This window comes from Struthio camelus, chromosome 3, assembly GCF_040807025.1.
Source record: "Struthio camelus isolate bStrCam1 chromosome 3, bStrCam1.hap1, whole genome shotgun sequence".
Classification (NCBI taxonomy): Eukaryota; Metazoa; Chordata; class Aves; order Struthioniformes; family Struthionidae; genus Struthio; species Struthio camelus.
The window spans coordinates 138,103,772-138,128,919 of record NC_090944.1 but is presented as its reverse complement, the minus strand read 5'-3'; positions in this window follow the sequence as shown (position 1 = coordinate 138,128,919).

Genomic DNA, 25,148 nt, shown 5'->3' with positions numbered 1-25,148 from the left:
CCCTCGCCCTGCCCGAAAGACACTCGGAGGCCCCTTGCCCTGCCCAAAAGCCACTCGGAGGCCCCTCGCCCTCCCCAAAAGCCACTCGGAGGCCCCTCGCCCTCCCCGAAAGACACTCGGAGGCCCCTCGCCCTCCCCAAAAGTCACTCGGAGGCCCCTCGCCCACCCCGAAAGCCACTCGGAGGCCCCTCGCCCACCCCGAAAGCCACTTGGAGGCCCCTCGCCCACCCCGAAACACACTCGGAGGCCCCTCGCCCTCCCCGAAAGCCACTCGGAGGCCCCTCGCCCTCCCCGAAAGCCACTCGGAGGCCCCTCGCCCTCCCCGAAAGACACTCGGAGGCCTCTCGCCCACCCCGAAACACACTCGGAGGCCCCTCGCCCACCCCGAAAGACACTCGGAGGCCCCTCGCCCTCCACAAAAGACACTCGGAGGCCCCTCGCCCACCCCGAAAGACACTCGGAGGCCCCTCGACCTCCCCGAAACACACTCGGAGGCCCCGAGCCCTCCCCGAAAGACACTCGGAGGCCCCTCGCCCTCCACAAAAGACACTCGGAGGCCCCTCGCCCACCCCGAAAGCCACTCGGAGGCCCCTCGCCCTCCCCGAAAGCCACTCGGAGGCCCCTCGCCCACCCCGAAAGACACTCGGAGGCCCCTCGCCCACCCCGAAAGACACTCGGAGGCCCCTCACCCACCCCGAAAGCCACTCGGAGGCCCCTCGACCTCACCGAAAGACACTCGGAGGCCCCTCGCCCACCCTGAAAGCCACTCGGAGGCCCCTCGCCCTCCCCGAAAGCCACTCGGAGGCCCCTCGCCCTCCCCAAAAGACACTCGGAGGCCCCTCGCCCTCACCGAAAGCCACTCCGAGGCCCCTCGCCCTCCCCGACACACACTCGGAGGCCCCTCGCCCACCCCGAAAGACACTCGGAGGCCCCTCGCCCACCCTGAAAGACACTCGGAGGTCCCTCGCCCTCCCCGAAAGCCACTCGGAGGCCCCTCGCCCTCCCCAAAAGCCACTCGGAGGCCCCTCGCCCACCCCGAAAGACACTCGGAGGCCCCTCGGCCACCCCGAAAGACACTCGGAGGCCCCTCACCCACCCCGAAAGCCACTCGGAGGCCCCTCGTCCTCCCCGAAAGACATTCGGAGGCCCCTCGCCCACCCCGAAAGACACTCGGAGGCACCTCGCCCTCCCCGAAAGCCACTCGGAGGCCCCTCGCCCACCCCGAAAGCCACTCGGAGGCCCCTCGACGTCCCCGAAAGCCACTCGGAGGCCCCTCGCCCTCCCCGAAACACACTCGGAGGCCCCTCGCCCTCCCCGAAAGACACTCGGAGGCCCCTCGCCCTCCCCGAAAGACACTCGGAGGCCCCTCGCCCTCCCGGAAACACACTCGGAGGCCCCTCGCCCTCCCCAAAAGCCACTCGGAGGCCCCTTGCCCACCCCGAAAGCCACTCGGAGGCCCCTCGCCCTGCCTGAAAGCCACTCGGAGGCCCCTCGCCCACCCCGAAAGACACTCGGAGGCCCCTCGCCCTCCCCGAAAGACACTCGGAGGCCCCTCGCCCTCCCTGAATGCCACTCGGAGGCCCCTCGCCCTCCCCGAAAGACACTCGGAGGCCCCTTGCCCTCCCGGAAAGCCACTCGGAGGCCCCTCGCCCTCCCCGAAAGCCACTCGGAGGCCCCTCGCCCACCCCGAAAGCCACTCGGAGGCCCCTGGCCCTCCCCGAAAGCCACTTGGAGGCCCCTCGCCCTCCCCGAAAGACACTCGGAGGCCCCTCGCCCACCCCGAAAGCCACTCGGAGGCCCCTCGCCCACCCCGAAAGACACTCGGAGGCCCCTCGCCCTCCCCGAAACACACTCGGAGGCCCCTCGCCCTCCCCGAAAGCCACTCGGAGGCCCCTCGCCCTCCCCGAAAGCCACTCGGAGGCCCCTCGCCCTCCCCGAAAGCCACTCGGAGGCCCCTCGCCCTCCCCGAAATACACTTCGAGGCCCCTCGCCCTCCCCGAAAGCCACTCGGAGGCCCCTCGCCCTCCCCGAAAGCCACTCGGAGGCCCCTCGCCCACCCCGAAAGACACTCGGAGGCACCTCGCCCACCCCGAAAGACACTCGGAGGCCCCTCGCCCTCCCCGAAAAACACTCGGAGGCCCCTCGACGTCCCCGAAAGCCACTCGGAGGCACCTCGCCCTCCCCGAAAGACACTCGGAGGCCCCTCGCCCTCCCTGAATGCCACTCGGAGGCCCTTCGCCCTCCACGAAAGACACTCGGAGGCCCCTCGCCCTCCCCAAAAGACACTCGGAGGCCCCTCGCCCTCCCCGAAAGACACTCGGAGGCCCCTCGCCCTCCCCGAAACACACTCGGAGGCCCCTCGCCCTCCCCAAAAGCCACTCGGAGGCCCCTTGCCCACCCCGAAAGCCACTCGGAGGCCCCTCGCCCTGCCTGAAAGCCACTCGGAGGCCCCTCGCCCACCCCGAAAGACACTCGGAGGCCCCTCGCCCTCCCCGAAAGCCACTCCGAGGCCCCTCGCCCTCCCTGAATGCCACTCGGAGGCCCCTCGCCCTCCCCGAAAAACACTCGGAGGCCCCTTGCCCTCCCCGAAAGCCACTCGGAGGCCCCTCGCCCTCCCCGAAAGCCACTCGGAGGCCCCTCGCCCTCCCCGAAAGCCACTCGGAGGCCCCTCGCCCTCCCCAAAAGCCACTTGGAGGCCCCTCGCCCTCCCCGAAAGACACTCGGAGGCCCCTTGCCCACCCCGAAAGCCACTCGGAGGCCCCTCGCCCTCCCCGAAAGACACTCGGAGGCCCCTCGCACTCCCCGAAACACACTCGGAGGCCCCTCGCCCTCCCCAAAGACACTCGGAGGCCCCTCGCCCTCCCCAAAAGCCACTCGGAGGCCCCTCGCCCTCCCCAAAAGCCTTTCGGAGGCCCCTCGCCCTCCCCGAAAGACACTCGGAGGCCCCTCGCCCTCCCCGAAAGCCACTCGGAGGCCCCTCGCCCTCCCCGAAAGACACTCGGAGGCCCCTCGCCCACCCCGAAACACACTCGGAGGCCCCTCGCCCACCCCGAAAGACACTCGGAGGCCCCTCGCCCTCCCCGAACGCCACTCGGAGGCCCCTCGCCCACCCCGGAAGCCACTCGGAGGCCCCTCGCCCACCCCGGAACACACTCGGAGGCCCCTCGCCCTCCCTGAACGCCACTCGGAGGCCCCTCGCCCTCCCCAAAAGCCACTCGGAGGCCCCTCGCCCTCCCCGAAAGCCACTCGGAGGCCCCTCGCCCTCCCCGAAAGACACTTGGAGGCCCCTCGCCCTCCCCGAAAGCCACTCCGAGGCCCCTCGCCCTCACCGAAAGCCACTCGGAGGCCCCTCGCCCTCCCTAAACGCCACTCCGAGACCCCTCGCCCTCCCCGAAAGCCACTCGGAGGCCCCTCGCCATCCCTGAAAGCCACTCGGAGGCCCCTCGCCCTCCCCAAAAGCCACTCGGAGGCCCCTCGCCATCCCCAAAAGCCACTCGGAGGCCCCTCGCCCTCCCCAAAAGCCACTCGGAGGCACCTCGACCTCCCCGAAAGACACTCGGAGGCCCCTCGCCCTCCCCGAAAGACACTCGGAGGCCCCTCGCCCTCCCCGAAAGCCACTCGGAGGCCCCTCGCCCACCCCGAAAGCCACTCGGAGGCACCTCGCCCACCCCGAAAGCCACTCGGAGGCCCCTCGCCCTCCCCGAAAGACACTCAGAGGCCCCTCGCCCTCCCCGAAAGCCACTCGGAGGCCCCTCGCCCTCCCCGAAAGACACTCGGAGGCCTCTCGCCCACCCCAAAACACACTCGGAGGCCCCGAGCCCTCCCCGAAACACACTCGGAGGCCCCTCGCCCTCCCCGAAAGACACTCCGAGGCCCCTCGCCCACCCCGAAAGACACTCGGAGGCCCCTCGCCCTCCCCGAAAGCCACTCCGAGGCCCCTCGACCTCCCCGAAAGACACTCGGAGGCCCCTCGCCCTCCCCAAAAGACACTCGGAGGCCCCTCGCCCTCCCCGAAAGACACTCGGAGGCCCCTCGCCCTCCCCAAAAGCCACTCGGAGGCCCCTCGACCTCCCCGAAAGACACTCGGAGGCTCTCGCCCTCCCCGAAAGACACTCGGAGGCCCCTCGCCCACCCCGAAAGACACTCGGAGGCCCCTCGCCCACCCCGAAAGCCACTTGGAGGCCCCTCGCCCACCCCGAAAGCCACTCGGAGGCCCATCGCCCTCCCCGAAAGACACTCGGAGGCCCCTCGCCCTCCCCGAAAGCCACTCGGAGGCCCCTCGCCCTCCCCGAAAGCCACTCGGAGGCCCCTCGCCCTCCCCAAAAGACACTCGGAGGCCCCTCGCCCTCCCCGAAAGACACTCGGAGGCCCCTCGCCCTCCCCAAAAGCCACTCGGAGGCCCCTTGCCCACCCCGAAAGACACTCGGAGGCCCCTCGCCCACCCCGAAAGCCACTCGGAGGCCCCTCGACCTCCCCGAAAGACACTCGGAGGCCCCTCGCCCACCCCGAAAGTCACTCGGAGGCCCCTCGCCCTCCCCGAAAGCCACTCCGAGGCCCCTCGCCCTCCCTGAATGCCACTCGGAGGCCCCTCACCCACCCCGAAAGCCACTCGGAGGCCCCTCGCCCACCCCGAAAGACACTCGGAGGCCCCTCGCCCTCCCCGAAAGACACTCGGAGGCCCCTCGCCCTGCCCGAAAGACACTCGGAGGCCCCTCGCCCTCCCCGAAAGCCACTCGGAGGCCCCTCGCCCTCCCCGAAAGACACTCGGAGGCCCCTCGTCCTCCCCGAAAGCCACTCGGAGGCCCCTCGCCCTCCCCGAAAGACACTCGGAGGCCCCTCGCCCACCCCGAAAGCCACTCGGAGGCCCCTTGCCCTCCCCGAAAGCCACTCGGAGGCCCCTCGCCCTCCCCGAAAGCCACTCGGAGGCCCCTCGCCCTCCACAAAAGACACTCGGAGGCCCCTCGCCCACCCCGAAAGCCACTCGGAGGCCCCTCGCCCTCCCCGAAAGCCACTCGGAGGCCCCTCGCCCACCCGGAGCGCCACTCGGAGGCCCCTCGCCCTCCCCGAAAGCCACTCGGAGGCCCCTCGCCCTCCCCGAAACACACTCGGAGGCCCCTTGCCCACCCCGAAAGCCACTCGGAGGCCCCTCGCCCTCCCCGAAAGACACTCGGAGGCCCCTCGCCCTCCCCGAAACACACTCAGAGGCCCCTCGCCCACCCCGAAAGCCACTCGGAGGCCCCTCGCCCTCCCCGAAAGACACTCGGAGGCCCCTCGCCCTCCCCGAAAGACACTCGGAGGCCCCTCGCCCACCCCGAAAGACACTCGGAGGCCCCTCGCCCACCCCGAAAGACACTCGGAGGCCCCTCGCCCTCCCCGGAAGACACTCGGAGGCCCCTCGCCCTCCCTGAACGCCACTCCGAGACCCCTCGCCCTCCCCGAAAGCCACTCGGAGGCACCTCGACCTCCCCGAAAGCCACTTGGAGGCCCCTCGCCCTCCCCAAAAGACACTCGGAGGCCCCTCGCCCTCCCAGAAAGACACTCGGAGGCCCCTCGCCCTCCCCAAAAGCCACTCGGAGGCCCCTCGACCTCCCCGAAAGACACTCGGAGGCCCCTCGCCCACCCCGAAAGCCACTCGGAGGCCCCTCGCCCACCACGAAAGACACTCGGAGGCCCCTCGCCCTCCCCGAAAGACACTCGGAGGCCCCTCGCCCACCCCGAAAGACACTCGGAGTCCCCTCGCCCTCCCCGAAAGCCACTCGGAGGCCCCTCGCCCACCCCGAAACACACTCGGAGGCGCTTCGCCCTCCCCGAAAGACACTCGGAGGCCCCTCGCCCACCCTGAACGCCACTCCGAGACCCCTCGCCCTCTCCCAAAGCCACTCGGACGCCCCTCGCCCACCCCGAAAGACACTCGGAGGCCCCTCGCCCACCCCGAAAGACACTCGGAGGCCCCTCACCCACCCCGAAAGCCACTCGGAGGCCCCTCGACCTCCCCGAAACACACTCGGAGGCCCCTCGCCCACCCTGAAAGCCACTCGGAGGCCCCGAGCCCTCCCCGAAAGCCACTCGGAGGCCCCTCGCCCTCCCCAAAAGACACTCGGAGGCCCCTCGCCCTCCCCGAAAGCCACTCGGAGGCCCCTCGCCCTCCCCGAAAGCCACTCGGAGGCCCCTCGCCCTCCCCGAAAGCCACTCGGAGGCCCCTCGCCCACCCCGAAAGCCACTCGGAGGCCCCTCGCCCACCCTGAAAGACACTCGGAGGTCCCTCGCCCTCCCCGAAAGCCACTCGGAGGCCCCTCGCCCTCCCCGAAAGACACTCGGAGGCCCCTCGCCCTCCCCAAAAGCCACTCGGAGGCACCTCGCCCTCCCCAAAAGCCACTCGGAGGCCCCTCGCCCACCCCGAAAGACACTTGGAGGCCCCTCGCCCACCCTGAAAGCCACTCGGAGGCCCCTCGCCCTCCCCGAAAGCCACTCGGAGGCCCCTCGTCCTCCCCGAAAGCCACTCGGAGGCCCCTCGCCCTCCCCGAAAGCCACTCGGAGGCCCCTCGCCCTCCCCGAAAGCCACTCCGAGGCCCCTCGCCCTCCCTGAATGCCACTCGGAGGCCCCTCGCCCACCCCGAAAGACACTCGGAGGCCCCTCGCCCACCCCGGAAGACACTCGGAGGCACCTCGCCCACCCCGAAAGCCACTCGGAGGCCCCTCGCCCTCCCCGAAAGCCACTCGGAGGCCCCTCGCCCTCCCCGAAAGACACTCGGAGGCCCCTCGCCCACCCCGAAAGCCACTCGGAGGCCCGTCGCCCACCCCGAAAGACACTCGGAGGCCCCTCGCCCACCCCGAAAGACACTCGGAGGCCCCTCGCCCTCCCCGAACGCCACTCGGAGGCCCCTCGCCCACCCCGGAAGCCACTCGGAGGCCCCTCGCCCTCCCCAAAAGACACTCGGAGGCCCCTCGCCCTCCCCGAAAGCCACTCGGAGGACCCTCGCCCTCCCCAAAAGCCTTTCGGAGGCCCCTCGCCCTCCCTGAACGCCACTCCGAGACCCCTCGCCCATCCCGAAAGCCACTCGGAGGCCCCTCGCCCTCCCCGAAAGCCACTCGGAGGCCCATCGCCCTCCCCAAAAGACACTCGGAGGCCCCTCGCCCACCCCGAAAGCCACTCGGAGGCCCCTCGCCCTCCCCAAAAGCCACTCGGAGGCCCCTCGACCTCCCTGAAAGACACTCGGAGGCCCCTCGCCCTCACCGAAAGCCACTCGGAGGCCCCTCGCCCTCCCCAAAAGCCACTCGGAGGCCCCTCGCCCTCCCCGAAAGACACTCGGAGGCCCCTCGCCCACCCCGAAAGACACTCGGAGGCCCCTCGCCCACCCCGAAAGCCACTCGGAGGCCCCTCGCCCTCCCCGAAAGACACTCGGAGGCCACTCGCCCTCCCCGAAAGCCACTCGGAGGCCCCTCGCCCTCCCCGAAAGACACTCGGAGGCCTCTCGCCCACCCCGAAACACACTCGGAGGCCCCTCGCCCTCCCCGAAAGACACTCGGAGGCCCCTCGCCCTCCCCAAAAGCCATTCGGAGGCGCCTCGCCCACCCCGAAAGACACTCGGAGGCCCCTCGCCCTCCCCAAAAGCCACTCGGAGGCCCCTCGCCCACCCCGAAAGACACTCGGAGGCCCCTCGCCCTCACCGAAAGACACTCGGAGGCCCCTCGCTCTCCCCGAAACACACTCCGAGGCCCCTCGCCCTCCCCGAAAGACACTTGGAGGCCCCTCGCCCTCCACAAAAGACACTCGGAGGCCCCTCGCCCACCCCGAAAGCCACTCGGAGGCCCCTTGCCCACCCCGAAAGACACTCGGAGGCCCCTCACCCACCCCGAAAGACACTCGGAGGCCCCTCGACCTCCCCGAAAGACACTCGGAGGCCCCTCGCCCTCACCGAAAGCCACTCGGAGGCCCCTCGCCCACCCCGAAAGCCACTCGGAGGCCCCTCGACGTCCCCGAAAGACACTCGGAGGCCCCTTGCCCTCCCTGAATGCCACTCGGAGGCCCCTCGCCCTCCCCGAAAGACACTCGGAGGCCCCTCGCCCTCCCCAAAAGCCACTCGGAGGCCCCTCGCTCTCCCCGAAAGACACTCGGAGGACCCTCGCCCTCCCCGAAAGACACTTGGAGGCCCCTCGCCCTCCACAAAAGACACTCGGAGGCCCCTCGCCCACCCCGAAAGACACTCGGAGGCCCCTTGCCCACCCCGAAAGACACTCGGAGGCCCCTCACCCACCCCGAAAGACACTCGGAGGCCCCTCGACCTCCCCGAAAGACACTCGGAGGCCCCTCGCCCACCCTGAAAGCCACTCGGAGGCCCCTCGCCCACCCCGAAAGCCACTCGGAGGCCCCTCGCCCTCCCCGAAAGACACTCGGAGGCCCCTTGCCCTCCCTGAATGCCACTCGGAGGCCCCTCGCCCTCCCCGAAAGCCACTCGGAGGCCCCTCGCCCTCCCCGAAAGACACTCGGAGGCCCCTCGCCCTCCCCAAAAGCCACTCGGAGGCCCCTCGCCCTCCCCGAAAGCCACTCGGAGGCCCCTCGCCCTCCCCGAAAGCCACTCGGAGGCCCCTCGCCCTCCCCGAAAGACACTCGGAGGCCCCTCGCCCTCACCGAAAGCCACTCGGAGGCCCCTCGACGTCCCCGAAAGCCACTCGGAGGCCCCTCGCCCTCCCCGAAAGCCACTCCGAGGCCCCTTGCCCTCCCTGAATGCCACTCGGAGGCCCCTCGCCCTCCCCGAAAGCCACTCGGAGGCCCCTCGCCCACCCCGAAAGACACTCGGAGGCCCCTCGACCTCCCCGAAAGACACTCGGAGGCCCCTCGCCCTCACCGAAAGCCACTCGGAGGCCCCTCGCCCACCCCGAAAGCCACTCGGAGGCCCCTCGCCCTCCCCGAAAGACACTCGGAGGCCCCTTGCCCTCCCTGAATGCCACTCGGAGGCCCCTCGCCCTCCCCGAAAGACACTCGGAGGCCCCTCGACCTCCCCGAAAGACACTCGGAGGCCCCTCGCCCTCACCGAAAGCCACTCGGAGGCCCCTCGCCCACCCCGAAAGCCACTCGGAGGCCCCTCGACGTCCCCGAAAGACACTCGGAGGCCCCTTGCCCTCCCTGAATGCCACTCGGAGGCCCCTCGCCCTCCCCGAAAGACACTCGGAGGCCCCTCGCCCTCCCCAAAAGCCACTCGGAGGCCCCTCGCTCTCCCCGAAAGACACTCGGAGGACCCTCGCCCTCCCCGAAAGACACTTGGAGGCCCCTCGCCCTCCACAAAAGACACTCGGAGGCCCCTCGCCCACCCCGAAAGACACTCGGAGGCCCCTTGCCCACCCCGAAAGACACTCGGAGGCCCCTCACCCACCCCGAAAGACACTCGGAGGCCCCTCGACCTCCCCGAAAGACACTCGGAGGCCCCTCGCCCACCCCGAAAGACACTCGGAGACCCCTCGCCCTCCCCGAAATACACTCGGAGGCCCCTCGACGTCCCCGAAAGCCACTCGGAGGCCCCTCGCCCTCCCCGAAAGACACTCGGAGGCCCCTTGCCCTCCCTGAATGCCACTCGGAGGCCCCTCGCCCTCCCCGAAAGACACTCGGAGGCCCCTCGCCCTCCCCGAAAGACACTCGGAGGCCCCTCGCCCTCCCCAAAAGCCACTCGGAGGCCCCTCGCCCTCCCCGAAAGCCACTCCGAGGCCCCTCGCCCTCCCCGAAAGCCACTCGGAGGCCCCTCGCCCTCCCCGAAAGACACTCGGAGGCCCCTCGCCCTCACCGAAAGACACTCGGAGGCCCCTCGCCCTCCCTGAACGCCACTCCGAGACCCCTCGCCCTCCCCGAAAGCCACTCGGAGGCCCCTCGCCCTCCCCAAAAGCCACTCGGAGGCCCCTCGCCCTCCCCAAAAGACACTCGGAGGCCCCTCGCCCACCCCGAAAGACACTCGGAGGCCCCTCGCCCTCCCCGAAAGCCACTCGGAGGCCCCTCGCCCTCCCCGGAAGACACTCGGAGGCCCCTCGCCCTCCCCAATTGCCACTCCGAGGCCCCTCGCCCTCCCCGAAAGACACTCGGAGGCCCCTCGCCCTCCCCAAAAGCCACTCGGAGGCCCCTCGCCCTCCCCGAAAGCCACTCGGAGGCCCCTCGCCCTCCCCGAAATACACTCCGAGGCCCCTCGCCCACCCCGAAAGACACTCGGAGGCCCCTCGCCCACCCCGAAAGACACTCGGAGGCCCCTCGCCCTCCCCGAACGCCATTCGGAGGCCCCTCGCCCTCCCCGGAAGCCACTCGGAGGCCCCTCGCCCTCCCCGAAAGACACTCGGAAGCCCCTCGCCCTCACCGAAAGCCAATCGGAGGCCCCTCGCCCTCCTCGAAAGACACTCGGAGGCCCCTCGCCCTCCCCGAAAGACACTCGGAGGCCCCTCGCCCTGCCTGAAAGCCACTCGGAGGCCCCTCGCCCTCCCCAAAAGCCACTCGGAGGCCGCTCGTCCTCCCCGAAAGACACTCGGAGGCCCCTCGCCCACCCCGAAAGACACTCGGAGGCCCCTCGCCCACCCCGAAAGACACTCGGAGGCCCCTCGCCCTCCCCGAAAGACACTCGGAAGCCCCTCGCCCTAACCGAAAGCCAATCGGAGGCCCCTCGCCCTCCCCAAAAGCCACTCGGAGGCCCCTCGCCCTGCCCGAAAGACACTCGGAGACCCCTCGCCCTCCCCGAAAGACACTCGGAGGCCCCTCGCCCTCCCTAAAAGCCACTCGGAGGCCCCTCGCCCTCCCCGAAAGACACTTGGAGGCCCCTCGCCCTCGCCGAAAGCCACTCGGAGGCCCCTCGCCCTCACCGAAAGCCACTCGGAGGCCCCTCGCCCTCCCTAAACGCCACTCCGAGACCCCTCGCCCTCCCCGAAAGCCACTCGGAGGCCCCTCGCCCTCCCCGAAAGCCACTCGGAGGCGCCTCGCCCTCCCCGAAAGCCACTCGGAGGCCCATCGCCCTCCCCGAAAGCCACTCGGAGGCCCCTCGCCCACCCCGAAAGACACTCGGAGGCCTCTCGCCCACCCCGAAAGACACTCGGAGGCCCCTCGCCCTCCCCGAAACACACTCGGAGGCCCCTCGCCCACCCCGAAAGCCACTCGGAGGCCCCTCGCCCACCCCGAAAGACACTCGGAGGCCCCTCGCCCACCCCGAAAGCCACTCGGAGGCACCTCGCCCTCCCCGAAAGACACTCGGAGGCCCCTCGCCCACCCCGAAAGACACTCGGAGGCCCCTCGCCCACCCCGAAAGACACTCGGAGGCCTCTCGCCCACCCCGAAACACACTCGGAGGCCCCTCGCCCTCCCCGAACGCCACTCGGAGGCCCCTCGCCCACCCCGAAAGACACTCGGAGGCCCCTCGCCCTCCCCGAAAGACACTCGGAGGCCCCTCGACCTCCCCAAAAGACACTCGGAGGCCCCTCGCCCTCCCAAAAAGACACTCGGAGGCCCCTCGCCCTCCCCGAAAGCCACTCGGAGGCCCCTCAACCTCCCCGAAAGACACTCGGAGGCCCCTCGCCCTCCCCGAAAGACACTCGGAGGCCCCTCGCCCACCCCGAAAGACACTCGGAGGCCCCTCGCCCACCCCGAAAGCCACTCGGAGACCCCTCGCCCACCCCGAAAGCCACTCGGAGGCCCATCGCCCTCCCCGAAAGACACTCAGAGGCCCCTCGCCCTCCCCGAAAGCCACTCGGAGGCCCCTCGCCCTCCCCGAAAGACACTCGGAGGCCTCTCGCCCACCCCGAAACACACTTGGAGGCCCCTCGCCCTCCCCGAAACACACTCGGAGGCCCCTCGCCCTCCCCGAAAGCCACTCGGAGGCCCCTCGCCCACCACGAAAGCCACTCCGAGGACCCTCGCCCTCCCCGAAAGCCACTCGGAGGCCCCTCGCCCTCCCCGAAAGACACTCGGAGGCCCCTCGCCCACCCCGAAAGACACTCGGAGGCCCCTCACCCACCCCGAAAGCCACTCGGAGGCCCCTCGCCCTCCTGGAAAGACACTCGGAGGCCCCTCGCCCTGCCCCGAAAGCCACTCGGAGGCCCCTCGCCCTCCCCGAAAGCCACTTGGAGGCCCCTCGCCCTCCCCGAAAGCCACTCCGAGGCCCCTCGCCCTCCACAAAAGACACTCGGAGGCCCCTCGCCCTCACCGAAAGACACTCGGAGGCCCCTCGCCCTCCCGAAAGCCACTCGGAGGCCCCTCGCCCTCCCCGAAAGACACTCGGAGGCCCCTCGCCCACCCCGAAACACACTCGGAGGCCCCTCGCCCTCCCCAAAAGCCACTCGGAGGCCCCTCGACCTCCCCGAAAGACACTCGGAGGCCCCTCGCCCTGCCTGAAAGCCACTCGGAGGCCCCTCGCCCTCCCCGAAAGCCACTCGGAGGCCCCTCGCCCTCCCCAAAAGCCACTCGCAGGCCCCTCGCCCTCCCCGAAAGCCACTCGGAGGCCCCTCGCCCACCCCGAAAGCCACTCGGAGGCCCATCGCCCTCCCCGAAAGCCACTCGGAGGCCCCTCGCCCTCCCCGAAAGCCACTCGGAGGCCCCTCGCCCTCCCCGAAAGACACTCGGAGGCCCCTCGCCCTCCCAGAAACACACTCGGAGGCCCCTCGCCCTCCCCGAAAGCCACTCGGAGGCCCCTCGCCCTCCCCGAAAGCCACTCGGAGGCCCCTCGCCCTCCCCGAAAGACACTCCGAGGACCCTCGCCCTCCCCGAAAGCCACTCGGAGGCCCCTCGCCCTCCCCGAAAGACACTCGGAGGCCCCTCGCCCTCCCCGAAAGCCACTCGGAGGCCCCTCGCCCTCCCCGAAAGACACTCGGAGGCCCCTCGCCCTCCCCGAAAGCCACTCCGAGGACCCTCGCCCTCACCGAAAGCCACTCGGAGGCCCCTCGCCCTCCCTGAACGCCACTCCGAGACCCCTCGCCCTCCCCGAAAGCCACTCGGAGGCCCCTCGACCTCCCCGAAAGCCACTCGGAGGCCCCTCGACCTCCCCGAAAGACACTCGGAGGCCCCTCGCCCTCCCCGAAAGACACTCGGAGGCCCCTCGCTCTCCCCGAAAGACACTCGGAGGCCCCTCGCCCTCCCCGAAAGCCACTCGGAGGCCCCTTGCCCACCCCGAAAGACATTCGGAGGCCCCTAGCCCTCCACAAAAGCCACTCGGAGGCCCCTCGCCCACCCCGAAAGCCACTCGGAGGCACCTCGCCCACCCCGAAAGCCACTCGGAGGCCCCTCGCCCTCCCCGAAAGCCACTTGGAGGCCCCTCGCCCTCCCCGAAAGACACTCGGAGGCCCCTCGCCCTCCCCGAAACACACTCGGAGGCCCCTCGCCCTCCCCAAAAGCCACTCGGAGGCCCCTCGACCTCCCCGAAAGACACTCGGAGGCCCCTCGCCCTGCCTGAAAGCCACTCGGAGGCCCCTCGCCCTCCCCGAAAGCCACTCGGAGGCCCCTTGCCCACCCCGAAAGCCACTCGGAGGCCCCTCGCCCTCCCCGAAAGCCACTCGGAGGCCCCTCGCCCTCCCCGAAACACACTCAGAGGCCCCTCGCCCACCCCGAAAGCCACTCGGAGGCCCCTCGCCCTGCCCGAAAGCCACTCGGAGGCCCCTCGCCCTCCCCGAAAGACACTCGGAGGCCCCTCGCCCTCCCCGAAAGACACTCGGAGGCCCCTCGCCCACCCCGAAAGCCACTCGGAGGCCCCTCGCCCACCCCGAAAGACACTCGGAGGCCCCTCGCCCTCCCCGGAAGACACTCGGAGGCCCCTCGCCCTCCCTGAACGCCACTCCGAGACCCCTCGCCCTCCCCGAAAGCCACTCGGAGGCACCTCGACCTCCCCGAAAGCCACTCGGAGGCCCCTCGCCCTCCCCAAAAGACACTCGGAGGCCCCTCGCCCTCCCAGAAAGACACTCGGAGGCCCCTCGCCCTCCCCAAAAGACACTCCGAGGCCCCTCGACCTCCCCGAAAGACACTCGGAGGCCCCTCGCCCACCCCGAAAGCCACTCGGAGGCCCCTCGCCCACCACGAAAGCCACTCGGAGGCCCCTCGCCCTCCCCGAAAGCCACTCGGAGGCCCCTCGCCCACCCCGAAAGCCACTGGGAGGCCCCTCGCCCACCCCGAAAGACACTCGGAGGCACCTCGCCCACCCCGAAAGCCACTCGGAGGCCCCTCGCCCTCCCCGAAAGCCACTCGGAGGCCCCTCGCCCTCCCCGAAAGACACTCGGAGGCCCCTCGCCCACCCCGAAAGACACTCGGAGGCCCCTCACCCTCCCCGAAAGACACTCGGAGGCCCCTCGCCCACCCCGAAAGACACTCGGAGGCCCCTCACCCACCCCGAAAGCCACTCGGAGGCCCCTCGACCTCCCCGAAAGACACTCGGAGGCCCCTCGCCCACCCTGAAAGCCACTCGGAGGCCCCGAGCCCTCCCCGAAAGCCACTCGGAGGCCCCTCGCCCTCCCCAAAAGACACTCGGAGGCCCCTCGCCCTCCCCGAAAGCCACTCGGAGGCCCCTCGCCCTCCCCGAAAGCCACTCGGAGGCCCCTCGCCCACCCCGAAAGACACTAGGAGGCCCCTCGCCCACCCTGAAAGACACTCGGAGGTCCCTCGCCCTCCCCGAAAGCCACTCGGAGGCCCCTCGCCCTCCCCGAAACACACTCGGAGGCCCCTCGCCCTCCCCAAAAGCCACTCGGAGGCACCTCGCCCTCCCCAAAAGCCACTCGGAGGCCCCTCGCCCACCCCGAAAGACACTTGGAGGCCCCTCGCCCACCCTGAAAGCCACTCGGAGGCCCCTCGCCCTCCACAAAAGACACTCGGAGGCCCCTCGTCCTCCCCGAAAGCCACTCGGAGGCCCCTCGCCCTCCCCGAAAGACACTCGGAGGCCCCTCGCCCTCGCCGAAAGCCACTCGGAGGCCCCTCGCCCTCACCGAAAGACACTCGGAGGCCCCTCGCCCTCCCTAAACGCCACTCCGAGACCCCTCGCCCTCCCCAAAAGCCACTCGGAGGCCCCTCGCCCTCCCCGAAAGCCACTCGGAGGCCCCTCGCCCTCCCCGAAAGCCACTCGGAGGCCCCTCGCCCTCCCCGAAAGACACTCGGAGGCCCCTCGCCCACCCCGAAAGACACTCGGAGGCCTCTCGCCCACCCCGAAACACACTCGGAGGCCCCTCGCCCTCCCCGAAACACACTCGGAGGCCCCTCGCCCTCCCCGAAAGCCACTCGGAGGCCCCTCGCCCACCCCGAAAGCCACTCGGAGGCCCCTCGCCCACCCCGAAAGCCACTCGGAGGCCCCTCGCCCTCCCCGAAAGACACTCAGAGGCCCCTCGCCCACCCCGAAAGACACTCGGAGGCCCCTCGCCCACCCCGAAAGACACTCGGAGGCCTCTCGCCCACCCCGAAACACACTCGGAGGCCCCTCGCCCTCCCCGAACGCCACTCGGAGGCCCCTCGCCCACCCCGAAAGACACTCGGAGGCCCCTCGCCCTCCACAAAAGACACTCGGAGGCCCCTCGCCCTCCCCAAAAGACACTCGGAGGCCCCTTGCCCTCCCCAAAAGACACTCGGAGGCCCCTCGCCCTCCCAGAAAGACACTCGGAGGCCCCTCGCCCTCCCCGAAAGCCACTCGGAGGCCCCTCGACCTCCCCGAAAGACACTCGGAGGCCCCTCGCCCTCCCCGAAAGACACTCGGAGGCCCCTCGCCCACCCCGAAAGACACTCGGAGGCCCCTCGCCCACCCCGAAAGCCACTCGGAGACCCCTCGCCCACCCCGAAAGCCACTCGGAGGCCCATCGCCCTCCCCGAAAGACACTCAGAGGCCCCTCGCCCTCCCCGAAAGCCACTCGGAGGCCCCTCGCCCTCCCTGAAAGACACTCGGAGGCCTCTCGCCCACCCCGAAACACACTTGGAGGCCCCTCGCCCTCCCCGAAACACACTCGGAGGCCCCTCGCCCTCCCCAAAAGCCACTCGGAGGCCCCTCGCCCACCACGAAAGCCACTCCGAGGACCCTCGCCCTCCCCGAAAGCCACTCGGAGGCCCCTCGCCCTCCCCGAAAGACACTCGGAGGCCCCTCGCCCTCCCCGAAAGCCTCTCGGAGGCCCCTCACCCACCCCGAAAGCCACTCGGAGGCCCCTCGCCCTCCTGGAAAGACACTCGGAGGCCCCTCGCCCACCCCGAAAGCCACTCGGAGGCCCCTCGCCCTCCCCGAAAGCCACTTGGAGGCCCCTCGCCCTCCCCGAAAGCCACTCCGAGGCCCCTCGCCCTCCACAAAAGCCACTCGGAGGCCCCTCGCCCTCACCGAAAGACACTCGGAGGCCCCTCGCCCTCCCGAAAGCCACTCGGAGGCCCCTCGCCCTCCCCGAAAGACACTCGGAGGCCCCTCGCCCTCCCCGAAACACACTCGGAGGCCCCTCGCCCTCCCCAAAAGCCACTCGGAGGCCCCTCGACCTCCCCGAAAGACACTCGGAGGCCCCTCGCCCTGCCTGAAAGCCACTCGGAGGCCCCTCGCCCTCCCCGAAAGCCACTCGGAGGCCCCTCGCCCTCCCCGAAAGCCACTCGCAGGCCCCTCGCCCTCCCCGAAAGCCACTCGGAGGCCCCTCGCCCACCCCGAAAGCCACTCGGAGGCCCATCGCCCTCCCCGAAAGACACTCAGAGGCCCCTCGCCCTCCCCGAAAGCCACTCGGAGGCCCCTCGCCCTCCCCGAAAGCCACTCCGAGGCCCCTCGCCCTCCCAGAAACACACTCGGAGGCCCCTCGCCCTCCCCGAAACACACTCGGAGGCCCCTCGCCCTCCCCGAAAGCCACTCGGAGGCCCCTCGCCCTCCCCGAAAGACACTCCGAGGACCCTCGCCCTCCCCGAAAGCCACTCGGAGGCCCCTCGCCCTCCCCGAAAGACACTCGGAGGCCCCTCGCCCTCCCCGAAAGCCACTCGGAGGCCCCTCGCCCTCCCCGAAAGACACTCGGAGGCCCCTCGCCCTCCCCGAAAGCCACTCGGAGGCCCCTCGCCCTCACCGAAAGCCACTCGGAGGCCCCTCGCCCTACCTGAACGCCACTCCGAGACCCCTCGCCCTCCCCGAAAGCCACTCGGAGGCCCCTCGACCTCACCGAAAGACACTCGGAGGCCCCTCGACCTCCCCGAAAGACACTCGGAGGCCCCTCGCCCTCCCCGAAAGACACTCGGAGGCCCCTCGCTCTCCCCGAAAGACACTCGGAGGCCCCTCGCCCACCCCGAAAGCCACTCGGAGGCCCCTCGCCCACTCCGAAAGCCACTCGGAGGCCCCTCGCCCTCCCCGAAAGCCACTCGGAGGCCCCTCGCCCTCCACAAAAGACACTCGGAGGCCCCTCGCCCACCCCGAAAGCCACTCGGAGGCCCCTCGCCCTGCCCGAAAGCCACTCGGAGGCACCTCGACCTCCCCGAAAGACACTCGGAGGCCCCTCGCCCTCCCCGAAAGACACTCGGAGGCCCCTCGCCCTCCCGAAAGCCACTCGGAGGCCCCTCGCCCTCCCCGAAAGACACTCGGAGGCCCCTCGCCCTCCCCGAAACACACTCGGAGGCCCCTCGCCCTCCCCAAAAGACACTCGGAGGCCCCTCGACCTCCCCGAAAGACACTCGGAGGCCCCTCGCCCTGCCTGAAAGCCACTCGGAGGCCCCTCGCCCTCCCCGAAAGCCACTCGGAGGCCCCTCGCCCTCCCCGAAAGCCACTAGCAGGCCCCTCGCCCTCCCCGAAAGACACTCGGAGGCCCCTCGCCCACCCCAAAAGCCACTCGGAGGCCCCTCGCCCACCCCGAAAGCCACTCGGAGGCCCATCGCCCTCCCCGAAAGACACTCAGAGGCCCCTCGCCCTCCCCGAAAGCCACTCGGAGGCCCCTCGCCCTCCCCGAAAGACACTCGGAGGCCTCTCGCCCTCCCCGAAAGCCACTCGGAGGCCCCTCGCCCTCCCCGAAACACACTCGGAGGCCCCTCGCCCTCCCCAAAAGCCACTCGGAGGCCCCTCGCCCACCACGATAGCCACTCCGAGGACCCTCGCCCTCCCCGAAAGCCACTCGGAGGCCCCTCGCCCTCCCCGAAAGCCACTCGCAGGCCCCTCGCCCTCCCCGAAAGACACTCGGAGGCCCCTCGCCCTCCCCGAAAGCCACTCGGAGGCCCCTCGCCCTCCCCGAAAGCCACTCGGAGGCCCCTCGCCCTCCCCGAAAGCCACTCCGAGGACCCTCGCCCTCACCGAAAGCCACTCGGAGGCCCCTCGCCCTCCCTGAACGCCACTCCGAGACCCCTCGCCCTCCCCGAAAGCCACTCGGAGGCCCCTCGCCCTCCCCGAAAGCCACTCGGAGGCCCCTCGACCTCCCCGAAAGACACTCGGAGGCCCCTCGCCCTCCCCAAAAGCCACTCGGAGGCCCCTCGCCCTCCCCGAAAGACACTCGGAGGCCCCTCGCCCTCCCCAAAAGACACTCGGAGGCCCCTCGCCCTCCCCGAAAGACACTCGGAGGCCCCTCGCCCTCCCCGGAAGACACTCGGAGGCCCCTCGCCCTCCCTGAACGCCACTCCGAGACCCCTCGCCCTCCCCGAAAGCCACTCGGAGGCCCCTCGACCTCCCCGAAAGACACTCGGAGGCCCCTCGCCCTCCCCAAAAGACACTCGGAGGCCCCTTGCCCACCCCGAAAGCCACTCGGAGGCCCCTCGCCCTGCCTGAAAGCCACTCGGAGGCCCCTCGCCCACCCCGAAAGACACTCGGAGGCCCCTCGCCCTCCCCGAAAGCCACTCCGAGGCCCCTCGCCCTCCCCGAAAGACACTCGGAGGCCCCTCGCCCTGCCCGAAAGACACTCGGAGGCCCCTTGCCCTCCCCGAAAGCCACTCGGAGGCCCCTCGCCCTCCCCGAAAGCCACTCGGAGGCCCCTCGCCCACCCAGAAAGCCACTCGGAGGCCCCTCGCCCTCCCCGAAAGCCACTTGGAGGCCCCTCGCCCTCCCCAAAAGACACTCGGAGGCCCCTTGCCCACCCCGAAAGCCACTCGGAGGCCCCTCGCCCTCCCCGAAAGCCACTCGGAGGCCCCTCGCCCTCCCCGAAACACACTCGGAGGCCCCTCGCCCTCCCCAAAAGCCACTCCGAGGCCCCTCGCCCTCACCGAAAGCCACTCGGAGGCCCCTCGCCCTCCCCAAAAGCCTTTCGGAGGCCCCTCGCCCTCCCCGAAAGCCACTCGGAGGCCCCTCGCCCTCCCCGAAAGACACTCGGAGGCCCCTCGCCCTCCCCGAAAGACACTCGGAGGCCCCTCGCCCACCCCGAAAGACACTCGGAGGCCCCTCGCCCACCCCGAAAGACACTCGGAGGCCCCTCGCCCTCCCCGAACGCCACTCGGAGGCCCCTCGCCCTCTCCAAAAGCCACTCGGAGGCCCCTCGCCCTCCCTGAAAGACACTCGGAGGCCCCTCGCCCTCCCTGAACGCCACTCGGAGGCCCCTCGCCCTCCCCAAAAGCCACTCGGAGGCCCCTCGCCCTGCCCGAAAGACACTCGGAAGCCCCTCGCCCTCACCGAAAGCCAATCGGAGGCCCCTCGCCCTCCCCAAAAGCCACTCGGAGGCCCCTCGCCCTGCCCGAAAGACACTCGGAGACCCCTCGCCCTCCCCGAAAGACACTCGGAGGCCCCTCGCCCTCCCCAAAAGCCACTCGGAGGCCCCTCGCCCTCCCCGAAAGACACTTGGAGGCCCCTCGCCCTCGCCGAAAGCCACTCCGAGGCCCCTCACCCTCACCGAAAGCCACTCGGAGGCCCCTCGCCCTCGCGAAACACACTCGGAGGCCCCTCGCCCTCCCCGAAAGACACTCGCAGGCCCCTCGCCCTCCCCGAAAGCCACTCGGAGGCCCCTCGCCCTCCCCAAAAGACACTCGGAGGCCCCTCGCCCTCCCCAAAAGCCACTCGGAGGCCCCTCGCCCACCCCGAAAGACACTCGGAGGCCTCTCGCCCACCCCGAAACACACTCGGAGGCCCCTCGCCCTCCCCGAAACACACTCGGAGGCCCCTCGCCCTCCCCGAAAGCCACTCGGAGGCCCCTCGCCCACCCCGAAAGACACTCGGAGGCCCCTCGCCCACCCCGAAAGCCACTCGTAGGCCCCTCGCCCTCCCCGAAAGACACTCAGAGGCCCCTCGCCCTCCCCGAAAGACACTCGGAGGCCCATCGCCCACCCCGAAAGACACTCGGAGGCCTCTCGCCCACCCCGAAACACACTCGGAGGCCCCTCGCCCTCCCCGAACGCCACTCGGAGACCCCTCGCCCACCCCGAAAGCCAATCGGAGGCCCCTCGCCCTCCCCGAAAGACACTCGGAGGCCCCTCGCCCTCCCCGAAAGACACTCGGAGGCCCCTCGCCCTCCCCGAAAGCCACTCGGAGGCCCCTCGCCCTCCCAGAAAGACACTCGGAGGCCCCTCGCCCTCCCCAAAAGCCACTCGGAGGCCCCTCGACCTCCCCGAAAGACACTCGGAGGCCCCTCGCCCTCCCCGAAAGACACTCGGAGGCCCCTCGCCCACCCCGAAAGACACTCGGAGGCCCCTCGCCCACCCCGAAAGCCACTTGGAGGCCCCTCGCCCACCCCGAAAGACACTCGGAGGCCCATCGCCCTCCCCGAAAGCCACTCGGAGGCCCCTCGCCCTCCCCGAAAGCCACTCGGAGGCCCCTCGCCCTCCCCGAAAGACACTCGGAGGCCTCTCGCCCACCCCGAAACACACTCGGAGGCCCCTCGCCCTCCCCGAAAGACACTCGGAGGCCCCTAGCCCTCCCCAAAAGACACTCGGAGGCCCCTCGCCCTCCCCGAAAGACACTCGGAGGCCCCTCGCCCTCCCCGAAAGCCACTCGGAGGCCCCTCGCCCTCCCCGGAAGACACTCGGAGGCCCCTCGCCCTCCCCGAAAGCCACTCGGAGGCCCCTCGCCCTCCCCGAAAGACACTCGGAGGCCCCTCGCCCTCCCCGAAAGCCACTCGGAGGCCCCTCGCCCTCCCCAAAAGCCACTCGGAGGCCCCTTGACCTTCCCGAAGACACTTGGAGGCCCCTCGCCCTCCCCGAAAGCCACTCGGAGGCCCCTCGCCCTCCCCGAAAGACACTCGGAGGCCCCTCGCCCTCCCCGAAAGCCACTCGGAGGCCCCTCGCCCTCCCGAAAGCCACTCGGAGGCCCCTCGCCCTCCCCGAAAGACACTCGGAGGCCCCTCGCCCTCCCTGAATGCCACTCGGAGGCCCCTCGCCCTCCCCAAAAGCCACTCGGAGGCCCCTCGCCCTGCCCGAAAGACACTCGGAGGCCCCTCGCCCTCCCCGAAAGCCACTCGGAGGCCCCTCGCCCTCCCCGAAAGCCACTCGGAGGCCCCTCGCCCTCCCCGAAAGCCACTCGCAGGCCCCTCGCCCTCCCCGAAAGCCACTCGGAGGCCCCTCGCCCACCCCGAAAGCCACTCGGAGGCCCATCGCCCTCCCCGAAAGACACTCCGAGGCCCCTCGCCCTCCCCGAAAGACACTCGGAGGCCCCTCGCCCTCCCCGAAAGACACTCCGAGGCCTCTCGCCCTCCCCGAAAGCCACTCGGAGGCCCCTCGCCCTCCCCGAAACACACTCGGAGGCCCCTCGCCCTCCCCGAAAGACACTCGGAGGCCCCTAGCCCTCCCCGAAAGACACTCCGAGGACCCTCGCCCTCCCCGAAAGCCACTCGGAGGCCCCTCGCCCTCCCCGAAAGACACTCGGAGGCCCCTCGCCCTCCCCGAAAGCCACTCGGAGGCCCCTCGCCCTCCCCGAAAGCCACTTGGAGGCCCCTCGCCCTCCCCGAAAGCCACTCGGAGGCCCCTCGCCCTCACCGAAAGCCACTCGGAGGCCCCTCGCCCTCCCTGAACGCCACTCCGAGACCCCTCGCCCTCCCCGAAAGCCACTCGGAGGCCCCTCGACCTCCCCGAAAGCCACTCGGAGGCCCCTCGACCTCCCCGAAAGACACTCGGAGGCCCCTCGCCCTCCCCGAAAGACACTCGGAGGCCCCTCGCCCTCCCCGAAAGACACTCGGAGGCCCCTCGCCCACCCCGAAAGCCACTCGGAGGCCCCTCGCCCACCCCGAAAGCCACTCGGAGGCCCCTCGCCCTCCCCGAAAGCCACTCGGAGGCCCCTCGCCCTCCACAAAAGACACTCGGAGGCCCCTCGCCCACCCCGAAAGCCACTCGGAGGACCCTCGCCCACCCCGAAAGCCACTCGGAGGCACCTCGACCTCCCCGAAAGACACTCGGAGGCCCCTCGCCCACCCCGAAAGACACTCGGAGGCCCCTCGCCCTCCCGAAAGCCACTCGGAGGCCCCTCGCCCACCCCGAAAGCCACTCGGAGGCCCCTCGCCCTCCCCGAAAGCCACTCGGAGGCCCCTCGCCCTCCACAAAAGACACTCGGAGGCCCCTCGCCCACCCCGAAAGCCACTCGGAGGACCCTCGCCCACCCCGAAAGCCACTCCGAGGCCCCTCGCCCTCCCCGAAAGACACTCGGAGGCCCCTCGCCCACCCCGAAAGACACTCGGAGGCCCCTCGCCCTCCCGAAAGCCACTCGGAGGCCCCTCGCCCTCCCCGAAAGCCACTCGGAGGCCCCTCGACCTCCCCGAAAGACACTCGGAGGCCCCTCGCCCTGCCTGAAAGCCACTCGGAGGCCCCTCGCCCTGCCCGAAAGACACTCGGAGGCCCCTCGCCCTCCCCGAAAGCCACTAGCAGGCCCCTCGCCCTCCCCGAAAGACACTCGGAGGCCCCTCGCCCACCCCAAAAGCCACTCGGAGGCCCCTCGCCCACCCCGAAAGCCACTCGGAGGCCCCTCGCCCACCCCGAAAGCCACTCGGAGGCCCATCGCCCTCCCCGAAAGACACTCAGAGGCCCCTCGCCCTCCCCGAAAGACACTCGGAGGCCCCTCGCCCTCCCCGAAAGACACTCGGAGACCTCTCGCCCTCCCCGAAAGACACTCGGAGGCCCCTCGCCCTCCCCGAAAGCCACTCGGAGGCCCCTCGCCCACCCCGAAAGCCACTCGGAGGCCCCTCGCCCACCACGAAAGCCACTCCGAGGACCCTCGCCCTCCCCGAAAGCCACTCGGAGGCCCCTCGCCCTCCCCGAAAGACACTCGGAGGCCCCTCGCCCTCCCCGAAAGCCACTCGGAGGCCCCTCGCCCTCCCCGAAACACACTCGGAGGCCCCTCGCCCTCCCCGAAAGCCACTCCGAGGACCCTCGCCCTCACCGAAAGCCACTCGGAGGCCCCGAGCCCTCCCTGAACGCCACTCCGAGACCCCTCGCCCTCCCCGAAAGCCACTCGGAGGCCCCTCGACCTCCCCGAAAGCCACTCGGAGGCCCCTCGCCCTCCCCGAAAGACACTCGGAGGCACCTCGACCTCCCCGAAAGACACTCGGAGGCCCCTCGCCCTCCCCGAAAGACACTCGGAGGCCCCTCGCCCACCCCGAAAGCCACTCGGAGGCCCCTCGCCCACCCCGAAAGCCACTCGGAGGCCCCTCGCCCTCCCCGAAAGACACTCGGAGGCCCCTCGCCCTCCCCGAAAGCCACTCCGAGGCCCCTCGCCCACCCCGAAACACACTCGGAGGCCCCTCGCCCTCCCCGAAAGCCACTCGGAGGCCCCTCGCCCACCCAGAAAGACACTCGGAGGCCCCTCGCCCTCCCCGAAAGCCACTCCGAGGACCCTCGCCCTCACCGAAAGCCACTCGGAGGCCCCGAGCCCTCCCTGAACGCCACTCCGAGACCCCTCGCCCTCCCCGAAAGCCACTCGGAGGCCCCTCGACCTCCCCGAAAGCCACTCGGAGGCCCCTCGCCCTCCCCGAAAGACACTCGGAGGCACCTCGACCTCCCCGAAAGCCACTCGGAGGCCCCTCGCCCTCCCCGAAAGACACTCGGAGGCCCCTCGCCCACCCCGAAAGCCACTCGGAGGCCCCTCGCCCACCCCGAAAGCCACTCGGAGGCCCCTCGCCCTCCCCGAAAGACACTCGGAGGCCCCTCGCCCTCCCCGAAAGCCACTCCGAGGCCCCTCGCCCACCCCGAAACACACTCGGAGGCCCCTCGCCCTCCCCGAAAGCCACTCGGAGGCCCCTCGCCCACCCAGAAAGACACTCGGAGGCCCCTCGCCCTCCCCGAAAGACACTCGGAGGCCACTCGCCCTCCCCGAAACACACTCGGAGGCCCCTTGCCCACCCGAAAAGCCACTCGGAGGCCCCTCGCCCTCCCCGAAAGCCACTCGGAGGCCCCTCGCCCTCCCCGAAAGCCACTCGGAGGCTCCTCGCCCACCCCGAAAGCCACTCGGAGGCCCCTCGCCCTCCCCGAAAGACACTCGGAGGCCCCTCGCCCTCCCCAAAAGACACTCGGAGGCCCCTCGCCCACCCCGAAAGCCACTCGGAGGCCCCTCGCCCTCCCCGAAAGACACTCGGAGGCCCCTCGCCCTCCCCGGAAGACACTCGGAGGCCCCTCGCCCTCCCTGAACGCCACTCCGAGACCCCTCGCCCTCCCCGAAAGCCACTCGGAGGCCCCTCGACCTCCCCGAAAGACACTCGGAGGCCCCTCGCCCTCCCCAAAAGACACTCGGAGGCCCCTCGCCCTCCCCGAAAGCCACTCGGAGGCCCCTCGCCCTCCCCAAAAGCCACTCGGAGGCCCCTCGACCTCCCCGAAAGCCACTCGGAGGCCCCTCGCCCTCCCCGAAAGACACTCGGAGGCCCCTCGCCCACCCCGAAAGACACTCGGAGGCCCCTCGCCCACCCCGAAAGCCACTCGGAGGCCCCTCGCCCACCCCGAAAGCCACTCGGAGGCCCATCGCCCTCCCCGAAAGACACTCAGAGACCCCTCGCCCTCCCCGAAAGCCACTCGGAGGCCCCTCGCCCTCCCCGAAAGACACTCGGAGGCCCCTCGCCCACCCCGAAACACACTCGGAGGCCCCTCGCCCTCCACAAAAGCCACTCCGAGGCCCCTCGCCCTCCCCGAAAGACACTCCGAGGCCCCTCGCCCACCCCGAAACACACTCGGAGGCCCCTCGCCCTCCCCGAAAGACACTCGGAGGCCCCTCGCCCACCCCGAAAGCCACTCCGAGGCCCCTCGCCCTCACCGAAAGCCACGCGGAGGCCCCTCGCCCTCCCTGAACGCCACTCCGAGACCCCTCGCCCTCCCCGAAAGCCACTCGGAGGCCCCTCGACCTCCCCGA